Genomic DNA, 6,243 nt, shown 5'->3' with positions numbered 1-6,243 from the left:
CGGCAGCAACAGCAAAATAATTCCAAGCATCACAATTGAAAATGATTGAACTGATGGCACAAAACCGATTAACTCAACAAAATTCAGTAAAGGTGTCCAAATTAAGGAGCTCAACTACCGAAACACTGATCAACTCAATGAGCCAGGTTTCATTTTGATCCTGATGCTGATGTCAAATTGAAATCATGGTTCAAGAGGTACGAGGACATTTTCCAAATCGACTTTTCTCATCATGATGACTCTTTGAAAGTGAGAATTCTACTTCGTACGCTTAGAGCAGGTGAGCACGAAGAGTATTCAATCCCTATCTTGACAAAGAAACCCAACGGTTTTTCTTTCAATTTACTGTGCAAAAATTAACTACTAAGAAAGTAAGACTGGGCAGTGCTAGAAACAGTGCTTAACACAACAGGAAGTCTTATTATGGGTATAAAGTTTAGAAAACTGTTTACTGTTGAACTACAGACCAAAATCTCCTGAGTAACTTAGCTATCAATGTGATACAGAACAGGCTAAACCTGAGGTATACTGCACACAAAAGATCAAATAATTTAACGGTTAAGCTTTTAAAAAGCTACATATAAATCTAAAAATTGACTGAAAGCTCATACAAAAAAATGAACAAAGCAACTTCCTTCAAGATATAGAAGAAATTGGGTGATAAACTGCCACTTCTCCAAAAAGACCTACCGGCTTCACCCCTTATGTTTGTCTGGAAGGGGAACCCTAAAAGTAACACACATATTGCCTGAAGTAAAGCCTGAATAGTATAAATACAAACCATCGGAAACTACTTACAAAATGACTGTATGTTGTCGCACTCTCAATTTAATAAAATCAACCGTAACCCAACTATCTCCATTGGTTCCATAAGGAGATAAATAATACAGTCATTCAGCTTCAACGTAGGACAAGGCACATATATAGATCGGTCCAAGTTGCCATGCCTCATTAGCACAACAAGATCACCAAATTCATAGAAGTAGCTAATTTAGTGATAGAAAGAAAGATTGTATATAAGGATATAGTACAGGAAGAAAGACAGATATGAAGCAATCTTAATCTCATGGTTTGAGGGAAGTCAAAGAGTGTATATACCTACACCATTGGGATAGATTCTGATCCATGTCACCCAGAGTCGCCAACCAATGGTTACAATAGTCACACGGACCCTAACTAAGTAGTCTGAATCTACCAATATGGCTCAGACCTCACTATTACTTACCCGGTGATCCCAGTAGATGCGAGCAATATTTCTGAGACATCCTTGGTCAAATACTAGTAACTTAGGTGTATCTTCTACCGTTAATGACCACGTTTCGCAGCCGTAAAGTAGAATAGAACGAACTTCTGTGCAGTATACTCGTCCCTTAATTGATAGACAGATATTTCGCCTTCGCAATAGGTGACGTAAGTTGACGAAAGCTAAGCGAGCTTTTTGAATTGGTGCTGAGATTTCGTTAGACACAAATCCATTAGGTCTGAACAGAGTTCCAAGATAAGTGAAGTTGTCGACGCGTTCGACTACTTCACTCCCTATCCTTAGTTCAGGTGTTGACGCAGGCCAGTCCTGGAGTAACAATTTACATTTAGAGGGGGAGAAACGCATTACAAACATCCTTTCATTGTTACTCAGTTCTAACAGGAGACTCTGTATTTTGTCAGAGTCTTCACCAAACAGAACTTTGTCATCTGCGTATTCTAAGTCCATAAGAGGACCTCTTGGTAGGAGATCGACTCCTAAAAATTCAGTCGACGAGAGTGTTATTTCCAGTAGTAGGTCTATGATGAAGTTTAACAAAAATGGGGATGGTGGACAGCCTCGTCGTACACCACTTGAGGTTGAGAAATCAGATGACAGTTCACCATGAAGCTCTGAATCGACTGGTAGTGTTTGAGTAAAGAGCCTTCACAAGGTTTATGTACTTCTGAGGTACACCTTTCAGTGACAGACAATACCACAGAACCTCTCGGTCTACAGATTCAAATGCTGCTTTTAAGTCAAGAGAAACTATCATCATTATTATAACAAAAATTGATGTCCATTGTAAAACCGAATTGCGTGAATCTTCTCATTTGTAATCCTTCATCTGGATTTATCTCCATTCCACTGTTGATGTTCACATTCTGATTTGAATGAATGTCCTAGATTCAAATATCAGTCACAATCCATCTATTCTATTGATTAATTACTAATTTTCCATAGATTTTTAAACGAATACCAATTTTTAATACAAATGCAATTCGAATCCACGATCCTGCCTCGCGAGATTCGAACCGAGGACTTATCATTCTCACGCATGAACGCTTAACCTCTAGAACCACTGAGCCGGCATCCAACGGTGTTAATGTCTAACTCCAATCAATCCACGAAATTGAGCAACTGTCCACCATTGTATTTAGTGATTTACTATCTCATAACAGACCCAGTTGAACTCCACTGGTCACTGCTTCTCAATAGAACTCCAGGAAATATCTCTTGGAACCAGTCACTTGTGAACATATGATTATTATCAGAAGGGGTTTTTGTAGAAATTTTAGTAATTTCATAGTTGAAATCATTAGTCAATTGAAGCTAGACCACCATGGAAAACAAGTAAACTTGTGGTGCGGTCTACTTATATCCATATAAGTATTATATGATATTGGTCAGACATAGGATGTATTTTGGCAGAAGACCGATGAGGAAAGAACTGAAATGTAGCGCAATCGTTTGGAAAATGCATGAGCAATGGAATTAGAGAAGAAACAGTGAAGATTGAAACAATTGGTTGATAATTTGCAAATTAACTGTTCATTGTTTGGTTATCAGAATTTACTGAGATAGTCTGTAATTTTTGCTCAAATACATTCGATTGTCCCCAAACAGTGTTCTGTTCACTACAAACTAATTGTACGTATAAACAGCCAGCAAAACTTGCCAAAGTAATATCGAACTGTCCACAATATCAATAGCGAACTTTCACTCTCATATGAGACTTTCAGCTCTACATAGGTGTATAGCTTATAGCTTATACTACATACAACACATATAGGGTAGTCAATGAAATAGACCACGCTGAAGCGTTAGAGTTTAAAGTAAGCCCAAAAACTCATTATCTAGTGTTGGAATACAATAACAAGATCTTTTTTCATAGTTGAAATCATGAGTCAATTGAAACTAGACAACCATGGAAAACCTGGAAGCACTGGACTCCTCAGCAGTGCGCATCCACGATCCCGCACTCGCGAGCGAGATTCGAACCCAGGACCTATCAGTCTCACGCCAGAGCACTTAACCGATAGACCACTGAGCCGGCCGGCATCCAACGGTGTTAATGTCTAACTTCAACCAATCCATGATTTTGAGAAACTGTTCACCAATTGTCTTCAGTGAGTTGATATCTCTACAACAGACTCGGTAGAACTCCACTGGTCACTGCTTCACACTAGAACTCAAGGAAATATCTCTTGAAGTCAGTCACTACTGATCACCAAGATCATTCATACTACATTTGCGAAATTTTCATTTTGTTTTCAACTTTTTAGACCTTAAGTTAGCTAGGAATTGTGGTCCTTTCTATGTATTGTGGTCAACAATAAATTTCATATTCTATTCATTAAAATTGGAGAATTACATCAAATGTCCTTTTTTTCTTTTTTTTATGAATTTCAATTAATTAGTCTACATTGTTTACAGCTTGAAATTATAACCTATCAATGGAACTACTACTACTACTACTAATAATAATAATAATAAGTATTAGATGCTGTTTCTTTAAAGTTCCAAGAAAAAGAAATTATTTTTAAGAAGAATTATACCCAGGCGGTCTGCTTGAATATCTGGGCTACCTATTCTTGTCATCTAGATATTTTACCAAGTTATCGGGTTTCTTTTGTTTGTTTTATTACATCATTATTGGTTCTTAATCGCATAATCTATTCAGGTGAGTCTAGGAAAAGTGTACAACGCTTTTCTGTACAAATTAGGGAAGAGTACAATTAGAGATATCGTGATTGGTGGCAATATGCATTGAAAAGAATACACATTATTCACATGTCGTTTCCTGAACTGCTGATATCTAACTGGCGATCACTCAATATTTATCATCAGGATCGACCAAGAAGTAAGAAATGGAAACTCACTGAAATACTTGATGCTAAGGATTCTATATTGTACCAAAACTATGATATTGAATAAAGGTTATTATTATTATTATTATTATTATTAGTAGTAGTAGTAGTAATGTGAGTATATTTCAAATCTTAAGCTTGATTTCAATCAACCAAGCAAACAATGTATGGTAGTATACAACCTGTTCCTCAACAGTTTACATCAATGACCATTACATGGAGACTAAACTAAGATCATTAGAAGGAGTGCTTAACTTTGTAATTAGTGAGTTAATATTGAATTTTTCATATTTCAAACACTAGTCAATTCTTGGTAGTATGTGACAGTTATTTATTTTTATTGATGGTAAGATTTATTCCTTTTTGATGAAGATGAATATTCATTGAAACCTGATTGGTAGGTTTCAGTGGATATGGAGGAATAAGTTGATTTGAAATTTCATATATAATCCATTTCTATTAACATCTTAAGAGAGTTAGTAAAACGATGTTTATACTTATGCCTGTTACTTCTCGTGGAAAAGGATAGGTTTCTAACCAATATTCTCCATTCAGCTGTGCCCTGGACGATCCTTTATAGCTGTTTCTAATTGTTGTTCGTCATTTTGATGTCTGCTTCCGATTCTCAACTCACTGTGTTCTTCGGCCTTCCTCTTTTCCGTTTCACTTCGAAATTCCAAGTTAGCCCTTGTCTTATGATGCAGTTTGATTATTTCCGTAATTTATGTCCTATCCACTTCCAACGTCTTTTCTAATTTTCTCTTCGGTTGGGAGCTGGTTTGTTTTGTGACACAGTAGACTGTTGTTGATGAAATCTGGACAACAGACATTCAGTATCTTGTGTAGACGATTGTTTATAAATACTTGTACATTTTCGATGATGGTTGTGATAGTTGTCCAAGTTTTAGTTCCATACAGTAGAATTGTCTTGACATTCGTATTGAAGATTGTGACTTTGATATTGGTTGACAATTGTTTTGAATTTCGGATGATCATCAGTTGCGTGAATGCTTCTCTTGTTTTGGCAATCCTTGCTCTAACATCTGCATTGGATCCTTCTCGTTCATCGATGATGCTTCTGAGGTAAGTGAAAGACTCTACCTCTTCCAAAACTACATCATGAAGTGTTACTTTGTTGGTGTTTTTCGTGTTGTATTTGAGGATCTTACTTATTCCCTCTGTATATTTCGAAGTCCGTCGATGCAGAGGCTTCTGCTACAATGGATGTCTTAACCTTCATTTGTTCGTGTGTATGATATAGAAGAGCTACGTAATCTTAATGAACAGATATCAAAAGGCAGAACAAATATTCAGTAATTACCAGTCATTTCATATTATGTAATGATATATTTATAAATAAACTATTTAACATAATAATGAAATTAATTAGGCGACACTTCAAAAATCAAAATAACGGATGGATGAAAACTTTCATCAGAAGGGGTTTTGTGGAGATTTTAGTAGTTTTATAGTTGAATACATGAGTCAATTGAAGCTAGACCACCATAGAAAACCTGGAAGCACTGGATGGCCGTTTCGTCTTAGTATGGAACTCTTCAGCAGTGCGCATCCACGATCCCGCCTCGCGAGATCTGAACCCCAGGACCTATCAGTCTCGCGTGTGAACGCCTAACCTCTAGAACCACTAATCCAGCATCCAACGGTATTAATGCCTAACTTCAACCAATCCACGAAATTGAGCAACCATCCACCATTGTCTTCAATGAGTTGCTATCTAACAACAGACGTGATCGAACTCGACTGGCCACTGCTTCTGACTAGAATTCCAGGAAATACCTCTTGTAAATAATCGCTAGTGAGCATATGATTATTATCAGAAGGGGTTTTGTGGAGATTTAAGTAATTTTATAGTTGAATTCATGAATCAGTTGAAGCTAGACCACCATAGAAAACCTGGAAACTTTCATGTCAACCATCAACCAGGCGATTCAGATTTAAATAACAAATTTACTTCTAATGTTTTGTATAAATGATAGATGACTAGTCTAGAACAATAAAACTTTGTCAAGTGGTGCATAATGATGAGTACAATATTGTAAAGATTCGATATGAGTCCTGGGTTCGAATTTCGCGAGTGCGGGATCGTGGATGCACACTGCTGAGGAGTCC

The sequence above is a fragment of the Schistosoma mansoni genome, chromosome 1 (genome assembly GCF_000237925.1).
Source record: "Schistosoma mansoni strain Puerto Rico chromosome 1, complete genome".
Taxonomy (NCBI): Eukaryota; Metazoa; Platyhelminthes; class Trematoda; order Strigeidida; family Schistosomatidae; genus Schistosoma; species Schistosoma mansoni.
Note: the sequence above shows the minus strand (reverse complement) of the source record.